We start from the raw sequence: 13,901 nt of genomic DNA, 5'->3' as shown, positions 1-13,901 counted from the left end.
AAATGCATTCGATGAAGATGGAGGAGGTGTAGGAACAAAGTTACCCATAGGAGCATTAACGACGTCCTTGCCTTTTTTCTTTTTCACTTTAACCCATTCACTTGGCTTGCCTCCCTCCTTCATCTCGACCACTTCTTTGGCCTTTCACTCTTGTTTAAGTTTGCTAGGAGCTTGAGTTATCGGTTTACTTGGACACAAACTTATAGCATGACCAAATATTTTGCATTCTTTACACACTTGGAGTTTTCAAGGAACTTCTACTTTGATTTCGAATGGTTCTCCATATCCTAAATTTACAACAAAGGAGGGTGGAATCTCTTTAGTGACTTCTATCTCAATACAAATTCTAGCAAATGTTAACCGGCTATGGTTTTGAGTAAATTCATCAAGATAAAATGGATTACTAATAAAACTTGCTATATAACTCAATCCCTTCTCAATCCAAAGTTCAAGCGGCACATTGAAAAAATTTACCCATATCGGCACACTTGAGAAGACATTTTTAGTAAAGGTCATCGGGGTGCCATATCTTAATAACAATCAATTTGCTCCCAATATAATAAGGCCCCTCATCAAGAATGGAATTTAAAGCTTCTTCATTTTAATCTTGAATACAAAATAGCCATTAACTAAGGTTACAACCTCTTCAAGATTTTCGTTCCATAACTTGCAAGCCCAAGTCTTCACTTGGAAGAAAGATAATTTTCTATCAATAAAATAACCCACAAGAGCATGTTCCCATTGCTTAAACCCAATTTTAGAGATTTCCAATGGGATTTGAAGTTGATCATTATCATAACCCATCGAGTATCTCTTAAGGTTTCTAACTACTTTCTTCTTAGCAATCTCAGATTTAAATAAACCACTCCAGGGCGTAGAGATAACATTATGGGAAGAAGACTTACCCAACCCATTGGAACTATGACTTTGGATTATTTCTGCTTCAATCTGATCGGATGAGTCCATAGCACCCACCAACCCCTCTACACATGACATCTGAACCTGAGCATGCCCTTTTGTCTCCTTATAGTCTTGCACATTTGTGGTAGGGGTACTTCCCTTTATTGCTATCTCAATATCCCCTATTGATTCAAGTATGGTTGTTTTGCCCAGGTCTTGTTATGAGGAAGAGCCATGGTAAACACTAGAACCCACCATGGCATTGTAAGCTTCAGGGGGATCACAATAAGTCTCTTCAATATCAAAATTATCATGTTCAAACTCAAGTTCTAATTGCCTTTGCATATAGTCTATATTATTTTGCTTTTTACCATTGGCTTGATTTGAACTATTAGGGCCCAATTTCTTTTGCACCAAGCTAGAATGGAATTCTTTAAGTGAGATTTTGGATGAGCTACCTCTCTTGTTTCTTAATTTCTTACCCATTTTCAGCAAACAGGTTGGGGAAAATAGGGAGGAATTTCATAGACAATGAAGTGATTCAAATGAAGAAATTGAATCCTGACGCTATGAGAACACAAGATTGAAGCTTTCTGGAATGAAATGACTAACCTTTGAGGACTGAAACATCTGATTCTTCTTAATGAGAATAGTTCTTAGAGCTCGTATGAGTCATAGACACGACGCGAAACCCTATCCCCTCTCTCTCTCTCTCTCTCTCTCTCTCTCTCTTACATGTTTCTGTTAACACAAATTGAGTTTGAGTAACTTAGTTTTTTATACTACATATTAGCTTATTGAGCCGAGTAGTAGGTTGTTCAAAATTGGCTTGAAAACTTAACAAATTTAAAATTGTGTTCAAACTTAACTTGTTTACATAATGAGTCAATCTTGAAAAAGTATTAATTGAACAAGTTGTACGCAAGTCAAGTTCTAATAGTTTGGTTCATTTAACACTCTTATTTAGAATGTTGGTCATTCAATTCTGCTTTGTTAGACCATCTCCAATGATTGGGCCATTAGTTTAGGATTTAGAGTTAAGGGTCTAGGATTTAGCCAAAGTCAAAAAAATGGCCTCGCTTCACAAAATTGATGCACCAATGTTGTGCTATTGCTCTAGAAAAAAATTGGTAGAAGCCAAATCTTGAGCCAAAGCCATCTTGTTGTCAAAGGTTAGATCTGATTGGGTTGGGTTGGGTTGGGTTGAAGTCATCCCAATTTCCATGACGTTAACACATAATAGTTGAATTTGACAAATAATTATGCCAAAATGACAAGCCTCCATTGAAGTAATATAGCCAAAAATTGACTTTTGTGCACTCTAACAAACCAACAGATAGCTTTGACAAAGCCATATGACTTGGACCATTAGAGATGCTCTTGGTCATACACACTAGCAGCACAATTAATAGGCAATTTAGGCGCACGCCTAAGATAAGATGACCCTATTTTTTTAAATATTTACAGTGTACATATCTCATTTTTACACCTTTATTTGATCTACTGATTTTTAAATTGATTAGATTGTGAAAAGAAATATTAATCTTTAATTTGACCTTAAACATGATTATTTTTCCAATTTGAAGGTTTATATATTTTTTCCTGAATTAAAAATTTTAAAAGAAAATTGTAAATAGAGTAAAACATTTCAATTAACATATTGAATTATATATATTAAAGAAACTAGATTCTTTTCTAAATGTATTGCATGCATAATATTATCAACAAATTAGTAACAGTTGATTCTATAAAAATATATTTTCATGATCAAAATTAATAAAATTATAAATGATATCCACTGTCACAAGAAACATTAAATGAATTAAGCCATAATATCAATTGAAAATGATATATAATTGAACCGTTAGTGATGAATATCATTGCCGATGAGCGTGGTGATGGAGTCGTGGTGCCGAGTGTCCAAAAACAGTCCCGTGGCTGTGCAAATTCGACTTGGGAGCCGATTGACGTATATGTGGCCAAGTAGTCTTGCCGAGTAAGCAATGTTGGCCGAATAATGTTGTCGAGCCAATTTGATGTAGGGAATGGAGAAATTTGATGGTATAGCAGAGGCAAATTTGATGCTTTCATGCATAGGTGTGCCAAACAACTATCAAAGGCAAATTTAATGCATCCATTATTGCCAAGGAAGAAGGAACGCAAATGGAACTTAGGTAATTGGATTCCTCAAGGCTGTTGTATTTTATGTTATTTTTTTTTTTTATGTTTATTTACATTCATTGTTTTTTAATATATATATTTTGTTTGCTGAATGAAGTGCAATTCTCTTGACAAATGATGCTTCGGAACCTCATTTCGGCGGAGAGAATGTTGAAGTGAATGTTGTTTCTAACGTCCTTATCATAACGGTGTCGACTCGGCGACATCATTTCTACTCGGCGACATCATTTCTACTCGGCAAAGAGTATGCATGTTTGGTGAGGGTGTAATGGTGCTCGTCCTGTCCATTGGTCTCTTTGTTTGTGCCATTTTAACGTGGATATCTTTGCCAGTAGTACTACACGCATCAATTGGTATACCAATTAGTGTATAAATATATGTTATGGCATTGTTACTTCAAAATTATGACCTCACCAATTATATAAATTACCAAGACTCAACTTTTAAAATTATATCATATCATCTATTAATACACTAATTAGTATGTTAATTTGTGCATATAGCATTATTCTATCTTTGCTTATGCTAAACATAATAACATTTTTATTTCTAAAATTTGATGTTTAAACTATAATTATGAAGTTTACTAAAAGGCATCTTATGTGTAAAGTTTTATATTGCGGTACAATTATTGTCATTTTAATTGATTTATTACAATTGACTTCTGTAACGTACTAAAATTATTGATTTAGTTTAATTAATTCTTATAGAGTGCATGATACTAAAAAAAATTGCAAAAAGTGCCTTTAAGTACAAGTTATCCCTAATATATGAACATGGGAGACGCTATTGATAATTTCGTATCACAAAACATGTCTCAAAAGGAAACACCTTTACTAATAGTAGTGAAAGCTTTATACAATACATGTAAATTAGCCGTTAAGAGAGAACCGAATAATAACAATAGAAGTCTCATTAAGAACAGTGAAGTCAGTTTGACTCATCCTTGGTATATTGTTTGATGCACTATTGCAATCTGAGAGTGCTCAAACAATGCATAGGCACTTCCATAACAATGAGAGAACCCACTATGATGCCTCGATATTTGACAAGTTTCGCATTTGATACAGAAGAAAATTCTGCAGCAATGACAATTGTAAAATGAAGAAAACACAGGAAGTTCAATAGGCTCAAGCAGCTAATACACCAATATACCTTATAATCCCTTTCTTCTCATGCACTAAATCTCATTTTGTTGTATAATTTTGGCTTTGCAATTCAGGAAAAAAATATTAACAACAAAAAATAAGGCTAGAAGAAGAGTAGCAGTCAACCAGACAGAGAGTCGCCACTGTTTTAATAAATAAAAACGCAAAAACAGTAGTACCTAGTGTGTTTGATGTAAAAAAATTATTAGTCAAAAAATAAAACAAGATTTAACTTCAAAAAAAGAACAAAAAAACCAAACAAAAGAAAGAAAGAAAAGAAGTTGCACCCCATTTGGAAAGGGGCTGGGCAGTGAGAGAGAGAGAGAGAGAAGAATAAGGTTTCTTTGTTTGAGAATTTTTGGTTTTCCTTAACCAAAACGACATCATTTTAATAAAAGAAAAATGTCATTCACAAGTGAGACACGTGTCACCCCTTCATCATTTCACTTCACAATCACTTCATGCATATCACTCTAGAGGATCCGAACACACTAACAAGAGTCCATATTTACCAAACATACATAAAGTAATGTATCACAAGAGTAAATACGTTAGCTAGCAACTAACATCCATATAATATGCATCACTATTTTATGATAACTTACTATGTATTTTCATTCAGAACAGAATGAAAGAGTACTGCATGCTCTAAATTCCATCCTTCGAACCAACTGCATCTCCGCGAACTGTATTTGCCCTGTTACTCTTGCTGAAAGAAAACACATCAAACACGGCCAAGAAACAACATCAGAACAAATATTGATAACACCATATATTTCCAAACAAATGTGAATTGCTTTTGCAAGTGATTAAACACCAATAGCACAAATAACTTGACATACACAATTAAATTTGATTTTTCATAGTGCATACAAACTTTTCGATCCGAGTAGTAGGTTATCCAAGCTCAGCTTTAAACAAGATTTTAACGAGCAGAGCACGAATCGAGCTCATGTAGCTTGGTTCATTAATCAGCTGTAGGAGGGAGAACAACCACGGCCCTATAATTTTGAAACAACCCCCAATGGTACAATCTCAAAACTTAGCTTCTTTGGAAATTATTTCAGACACATGCTCAAGCTTAAGATACACTGTGAGTACCACAATAAAACCTTTCAATATGCTGAAACGTCATCATGATCTAGACCACCCCACCAAATCTCAATCGAAGGCTCAAGAAAGAGAGAGCAGAAGGGAAATAAATAAAAAACTATATTATGGGGACATAAACAAGGTTGTTAAAATTAGGATCCTACGTGGGATCGTTGGAAGGAACTTGTGGATCGGATCGTAGAATCGGATCGAGTATAGTAAGATTCTACTTCCAATGTAAAATAAAATGAAAATTATCAATAATGATAATATATGTTACGTAATTTTAAAAAGATTAAAGAAAAATGATTAATTTGATATAACACATCTTTTATGTTAACATCAATTAGAAGAGACATTTGAAAAAAGTGTTTAGAGTCAAATTTTTTATATAGATATACACATACATACATATATACAAGAAACAAATAATAACAAAAAAAATTGTCAAGATCGGAATCGTAGTAAAATTGGGATCGTATGCGATTCTACACGATTTTATGAATATGATCGTAATAACTTTAAGATCCTAGTGTGATCTAGATTGTTTGGCCCAACTAAAATCATAGAATTGTAAGATCCTACAATCCGGATCAGGATTCTGATAACTATGGACATGAATGAGTTGATTCATGAACACATCTTGCTTGTAATGCTATATCTAAAGTTACACCATAATACTAGAGCTTTTTTAAGGGAACAACGGGGAGATCAAGAAGCACACAAATCACAATGCATCCGGTCTATGGCCTAAAAGATTACATACCATTGTTGGGAAAATATAAAGTGTCTTTAATAAATTTAACTTTAGGCTAAATAATATAACAAGGACAACTTTACATAGTAGAATAATTACATCAACCATGAATATCATATGCAATCTAAAATCAATACAAAATAATATTCATATTGAGAAAGAAAAAGAAAAAAAAAAAGTACACCCTACCGTTCCATTTGCCGTTCCATTTGCCATTGCTTAAGTTCCTGGACGTGCCTGTTGCAAGAATTTGGTCAACATTAGCTAGATTATGCCAAGTATTTATACTTAGATCAATACTAGTCAAGCAGGGTGCGTGCAAGGCATGCAATTGAATGCCGTTATAAGTTGGACAAATCAATGGGTTTAATTTGAGAAATATACAAAATACACCAAGTATGCTGAAGGTTTTCAATATGCTCAAGCTTAAGATACACTGTGAGTACCACAATAAAACTTTTCAATATGCCGAAACGTAATCATGATCTAGACCACCCAACTACCTAATCTCAATTGAAGGCTCAAGAAAGAGAGAGAGCAGAAGGAGGAGAAAAACCCAATATTATGGGGACATAAATGAGCCGATCCATCAACACATCTTGCTTTTCATGCTAAAAGTTACACCAAGTATTGCACTAGACATTAATACCAGAGTCTTTTTAAGGGGACACCGGGGAGATCAAGAAGCACACGAATCACAATGCATCCAGTCTATGGCCCAAAAGATTACATTCCATTGCTGGGAAAATATAAAGTGCCTTCAAAAAATTTAACTTTAGTCTAAATAATATGAGAAGGCCAACTTTACACATAGTAGAATCATTACATCAACCATGAATATCATATGCAATCTAAAATCAATATAAAATAATATTCATATTGAGAAGAAAAAGAAAAAAAAAAAGTACCCCTACCAATTTATTGCCTCTATTGCCATCCAATTCTCAATTTCCTGGTTGTGCCTGTTGCAAGAATTTGGTCAACATTAGATAGATTATGCCAAGTATTTATACTTAGATCAATACTAGTCAAGCAGGCTGCGTGCAAGGCATGCAATTGAATGCCGTCATAAGTTGGACAAATCAATGGGTGTAATTTGAGAAATATACAAAATACATTGCTAAAAAGTATAATTCTAATATGTAGGCAAAATTGTAGTGAATTCATAATTAAACAGGTATTACAACTTATAATTCAAATAAAATATAACCAAATGAAGCCATTTTCTGCATAAATGATTAAAACAGTCATCATTTTAAGTTGAACTAATGAAAATGATATTTAACAATAATATGATCAATAATTTAGTTTACTAAGTTTCACTAACATATTTTCTTTAGTAGTCGGACAAAAAGAATGAAAGTTTATATAGTTAAGCTATGCATTTGTATTACTCCATTTGTTCTTTGACGAAGAAAATAGGAGAAAATCAGAGCTAGGTTGTGACGACCCCAACTTGCATATCATTTTTTTGCATATTATTTATTTGAGAATATTTGTTTCATCTTGTGTTTATCTGTTCATTTATAGAATATCTGTTTGAATGCTTACTTCGAATCTGAAATTGAAAGCCTTAGCGAATTCACAAATCAAAATTAACTAGTTCAATAGGCTAATTAGAATATTTAGAATCACATGGTAAGTTTAATTACAATTTGATTCAAACAATTAATTAGAATAAATCAATTAGAATTGAATAGGACACCTAAAAAAATAATGAACACCCAAAAAAAAATAGAATTGAATAGGATTAATTAAACTTAACCTAGATTAATTAGCCTTAATCCTACTTAATTAGCCTAATCTAATCTAGCCTATATATATGCTATAAGCATGTTTAGGAGTTCATTTCTTCAACATATTTGGCTGAAATTGTAGAGAGAGGGAGAGGGCAACTCCTTTAGAGAGAAGAAGAAGAATTGTGAAGAATTAAGCTACCGACCTTCAATTACAAGCTCTAGGTTTGAATTACAATCATAACTCTTGTAGATAATTCATGTAGGAGTTGAATTCATGTAATAATAAGAGTAATCTTCATGTAATTGATAGGAAAATGGAAGAAATGAGTCAATTGAGAACATGCATACACAATTCATCATCTTCAAGCATGATTTCCAACAATTCATACATGCATGGAGTTTGTACTTGACGTCTTAGAGGATTCTCCATAATTTTTCACTCATCACTTCATATGTTCATATTTTGAAAGAAAAGATTTGAATTTCATCCATGCATGGTAGATTTACAAGGTTTTGAGTTTAATTTTGAGAATTGGCAAAGGTTTTGAACTTGTGAATTCAAATGAGTTGTGTTTATATGTTTTCCAAAGAGTTTTGATGCTTTTGGGACCAGCCATGCAAGTTATGCAACTTAAATTCATGCTTTTGAACTTCAATTTTGTTCTGGAAATTCCAGAATTCGGCCACTTCGCTCGAGCGATGAACTCGTCGCTCGAGCGCACTTAGCATGCATCTAGTATTTTTGCAGATACGTTGCACTTTCCTTGAGCGATCATCAAGCCTACATTTCGACCAACCAGAACTTTTGCAGACCAAATGGTCCGCTCGAGCGACCAACAGTGCGCTCGAGCGAACTGCCCTATTTCAACAACTTTCGAAAAATACTTTTAACTGCATATTTCCATTCTCATGCACCTCTAGGCATTCTTGGGCATTGTTTAGGCATCGTTAGGGAAGAGAATAATTAGGACCACATATAAGGGAATTGAATTAAGATACAATTGTCGTTTAAGACAATGTGTTTCAATGTGCGCCTTTATTATGTGTTTTGTGTAGCTGGTCGCCTAAAGCTTATATCGGTACAAACCCACTATGAGCAATGTCTTTATAAAGCTATGTTCAAACGGTATTTTGAATTAGTCAAGAATGTTATTTGAAATCTTATTTTGCTATCTATGAATGAACATCCTTTTTGAATTTGTAATCGTGGCATCCTTTAGTGAGATCCTCGCCTGGGAGAAACAATACCATGGCTCATTGGATTAATTGAAAAACAGAGATCTCTGATGTTGGACCCTTGTCGTCCACATTGAATTACCCATTGAGGCTTATTGATGGACCCATTGCGGTCCTAGTGAATTGACCCTTGTGGTCCTATTAGCTTCGGCACATTGTCATATTGTTACTCTAATAGATGTTACCACATATTATGATTTGAATGGTTATTATTATCGCAAAGCATTGATATGAATGTGATTTGAATTGTTTTGATTATCGAAACAATATATTTCAAGATATATTGGTCTTCATTCATCAAACCCTTTATATTGATATTACTCATTGGGCTCCAGCTCACCCCTCTCCCTTATATATATGTAGATGAGCAAGTGGAACGACAAGTCTAGAGGTGCCTCGGGAGTCTACCCTTGTGAAGCCGTTTAGTGTGCCTCCGTGATGGAGTGTTACTTGGTCTTTTGAGGAGCCAAGCTTTTGTTAACCCTTTTATGAAGTCTTTTGTTTTGTTTTTGATACTTGTGTACTATGTAACAAGTCATATGTATCAAGTTAAAGTTCAAGTTTGATTGTAAATATTATATTATGGTATAATGAATGACTCCTAACGAAATGGCCTTTAATAGGGCCGCGTGGAGAAGAATGATTCATGTAGCTGACCCCATTTGATGGGACTTAATGCTTGGCTTGGCTTGGTTTGGTTTGGTTTGGTTTTTGGTATAATGAATGACTTGATCTATTATGAAGTTATCATGTAAGCACTGCTCAATGAACTTAATTATATTTTGTTATTACTTCCGCTATCCCCCGATTATGTATTATGATAATATTTTGTTATTGAGGCCAGAGGTAATCTGGAATTACTGGCCGGTCATGACCTAAGCCTCTAGGCTAGGAAGCACAGATATGGATACAAGATACGGATATAACACGATACGGATACAGCAATACGACAAAACCTAAAAAAAATAGGATACCGGTACGACTAGGATACGTTTGTGAAAAATATATTTTTGAAAATTATTAATAATGAGTTACACAAGCTAAAGAACGTTGAGAAACCACAATGTAATTTTATAATGCAAAATACTAACCTTTAAGAATTTTGTATTAATTTAAGCTAGTAACTTGTTTATTTTTTAAATTTTTAATAGGTTTTGCAAATATTTCATTTCAATATCAAGTTTAATATATTTATATTACAATAATAGAACAATTCACAACTTGTCTCTATACTTTTTTCTTTGACACTAGTGAAAAATATTGTATTCAAGTTTACTTACTTATTTATTTATTGATATTTAATTTTACCATTATTATATTCTCTTGTTAATTCTTACTTTCTATGTAGTTATAAGGGACATGCATAAAATAATTAGGATACATCAATTTGATAAATTTTATTATTTAACTCACTGTGCTCTTCTTATCGAAGAACTTAACAAAGTATTAGGAAAATATTCTTATATTTATATTTGCAATTATATTATATTATATTACTATGTAAGAAATGTTACAATTCTAATTTTATAAAACAAATAAACATGACTTCGAGTATCCGATACTTCAAAATTAAGAATCCGATACTCCAAAATTAATGAAAAAATAATTAAGAAGTATCCGATACTTTTAATAACTATCCGATATGTATCCGCGAGTATCTAAGGAGTATCGGTATCCGATACGAATACGATATGGATACGTTGCCCTATTTGAAGTATATGTGCTTCATAGCCTCTAGAGGCAGGTTTGGGTCGTGCATAGGTGGTAGTTAAAGTTCACATGGTATGTATGCAGGAATCATTTGAAGTCCTAATATGAAGAAAAATGCACTGACTACAGTTTGATTCAGACCCATTTAATAGTTTAAAAAAACAAAAAAGCACAAAACAATAGAAGACCCCAACTCATTAGATACAAAGATGAAATCCAAATTGATCAATATTAAATAAATAAAAAAAGCAAGTGTTATTCCATACAAAAGAATGCAACATGACCCACAAAAAAAAAAACCAAAGAAAGCAAGAAAATTAGATAATGGCCATGGTTTATAATAGATGGTGGGAGGAAGAGATCTACTTCCTCAATTTGAACTTTGTTACTTGTACACGAGCAAAAGGCACACACGGAGATGAAAATGTAGAGAGATTATGTCATGATTCTCTCATTCCCTCCTTAATTTTTTTTCATTGAAGCTTTGTTCTGCTGAGATTACTGTTTTCCAGGATGCACAAGGACTAAGGCCTCGTTTGGGAACAGGCTAATTTAGTAACTTTTTGGCTATTTGGCTAAAAAGGTAGGTAAAAAAAACTTATATGTTTGGGATGACTTTTTGGCTAATTACGAAAAGATGTGCAAAAAGTAGAGAAAAAAGAGAATCTTTGACTTTTTGGTATGAGTTGTTGGCTTTTTGACTAATTTAGTAACTTTTTGACTCATTAGCTAAAAAAGTAAGTCCTCAAATGGGGCCTAAAATTGGTATTTCGACCTGGCCAAAAATGGCTAGACAAATCAAGTAATGGAGCTTACGTATATTGTCGACGTAGATAAATAATTTAAAGCAAACTATTTGCATACAAATCATGAATCAAGAAGTCTCAACAATAAGCAAGGGTCCTTCTTCCCAAGTTATAATAGTTTCTTTCTAAAAATGGTAATTCAGAAAGCTCTTTAAAAGCCTCTCAACAATGTATGTGCCTTCTGGTAAGCTATGAAGCACGGATACTTCAAAAAGGGAGACGTATCCGTATCGGATACTTATCGGATACCGATACTCCTTGGATACTCGCGGATACGTATCGGATACTTCTTAAAAGTATCGGATACTTCTTAATTAATTTTTTATTAATTTTGAAGTATCGGATACTCGAAGTTACATATTACTTATAATATTTTGTTTAGCTCTTTGATAAGAGGAATATAGTAAGAGTTAAAGTAATAGAATTTGTTAAATTGATGTATTCTTGTTGTCTCTCTCACTTCTCACTCTCACGTTTCTTGTCTTTGCTCTCATTCTTTTTTTGGTGTTGGCATCTAAGGATGATGTTTAATTTGCATTTGCTTTTGTTTTTAGTTTTGGATGTTTTATGAATGTTTGAAGATTTTTAGGTTAATAGGAATCTCTCTCTTTATATATTAATTTACCTTAAGTTTTATTTTCATGCATATTACATTATTAAAATTATAAAAATATTTTTTTTTTTACGAACGTATTCCCGCCATACCTGTATCATACTTTTTCAAATTTTGACGTATCGCCATATCCGTATCCGTACTTCCTAGGTTATCATTGATGACTTAAAAAAATATATTTGCTGAAATTTTTATTTAATAATGATTTTTTGGCTTTAGCTAAGGTCCTGTGATATTCACTGATGAAGGGGAACAAGTTGAAGCTATTGACCTTGAAAACTCTTAGTTTTATAGGAATCTTTCTTCTTTATTAAGTTGTCTTTTGTTATAGGTTTTATTATTATGCATACTGCATTACTAAAAATTGTAAAAATAATATTTTTACGAACGTATCCCTGCCGTACCCGTATCCTAATTTTTCAAATTTTTCCGTATCGCCGTATCCGTATCGTATCCGTATCTGTATCCGTGCTTCCTAGCTGGTAAGTAAGTTACAGATGTTTCTTTTCTTTTCTAGCAAAAGTGAGTTTCTCTTATCCTCTTCAAAGATTGTAACAGAATGATGTAGGATTTGGCTGGATAAGGAACCAATCAAAAAACACTACCCAAAAATCCTTGCTTGATCCAAGGACAGGCCATCAGTTTTTATTTGATTTGATTTTTGTTTCTAGTTTCTGAAACATATTTGAATGGTTAGTAAATTAATCTATCTACCTATCTATCTAAACCATTACAGATGGGAGAAAAATAACACTTACAACTCGGCAGCACGACGGCCGACATAAGCTGCAGCAATAGCGACTGGAATTACCGCAACTGGCACAATAACAAAAGTTTCAATACTTGATTTATATATAACAAGAAGGCTGCGAATTCAAAGCAATTAAAAATACAAAAACCCAAACTTACGCCACGTTTTTGCAGTTTCAGAAAGACGCCTCATCTTTGGCTGTGAAATTCTTCTAGTTCTATAAACAGATAAATCAATCGGATCAAATCAAATCAAAACAAATACAAAGTAGAAAAGAAACCATGAATGAATGATTTCCACTCCAAGAAACGCAATCATCATCAATCAATAAATCAAAATCCATATATAAAAACAAAGATCCATGGAGAACAATCAAGAAAGATTGGGGTTTCAACATATACCCTAAAATTGACGCACCTCTTTCTGTTCTCCTTGTTCTTCGCACACTCCGTGCCCTACCCAAAAAACCCTAGTCTCCTTTTATAGCCGCGTGCAATAAACTCTTCGTTTGGTTACAACCCCTTAATTGTCATGCACCGTGTATATTTCAAGGTTAACAGCACATACAACTCGAACCTTGTTTGTTTGGCTATACTAGCCATTTTTTAAAAATGATAAATTACAAATGCATTTTTGAGATTTACTTAAAATATAAATTATTTTTTGTAATTTAAAAAATTATAAATACCTCCTTATCAGAATTTTTATTTAATAAAATTAATTAAAAAAGTGAAATTTTTAACTATTCACTATACAATAATAAAATTATCTGAATTATTAATTAAAATAAAATTTTAACATTATTAAAAATTATTAATTAACTTGATGATTTATTAATAAAAGGATATATTTGTTATGAAATTAGAAACCTTAGGGATATAATGTAATTTTTAGAACTACAATAGGGTAATTTGTAATTTAAGTAAACCTCAGGGGGTGTGTTTGTAATTTATCATTTTTAAAAAGAT

General features: G+C 32.8%; 1 protein-coding gene and 1 long non-coding RNA gene across 5 annotated transcripts in view; both read right to left on the bottom strand.

The window, feature by feature from the left end:
• The window catches only part of LOC114302348 (UDP-N-acetylglucosamine transporter UGNT1), a 199,705-nt gene that overhangs the window by 108,717 nt on the left and 77,087 nt on the right, over positions 1-13,901 (bottom strand). The gene's annotated exons all lie outside the window — the stretch shown is intronic.
• Positions 3,895-13,520, bottom strand: LOC114266320 (uncharacterized). 3 transcript variants are annotated; one of them, XR_003630628.2, is made up of 7 exons: positions 13,351-13,520; positions 13,092-13,150; positions 12,941-12,998; positions 6,993-7,040; positions 6,268-6,315; positions 4,835-4,938; positions 3,895-4,160 (listed from the first exon to the last, which is right to left on the bottom strand). It is a non-coding gene; the product is annotated as an uncharacterized LOC114266320 (long non-coding RNA). The 3 variants fall into 3 exon arrangements; XR_014348325.1 differs by having other exon boundaries at positions 13,335-13,498; XR_003630629.2 differs by lacking the exon at positions 3,895-4,160 and having other exon boundaries at positions 4,671-4,938; positions 13,335-13,498.

This window comes from Camellia sinensis, chromosome 13, assembly GCF_055761805.1.
Source record: "Camellia sinensis isolate YWXY chromosome 13, ASM5576180v1, whole genome shotgun sequence".
NCBI classification, from domain to species: Eukaryota; Viridiplantae; Streptophyta; class Magnoliopsida; order Ericales; family Theaceae; genus Camellia; species Camellia sinensis.
This window is presented reverse-complemented; position numbering and strand designations above follow the sequence as displayed.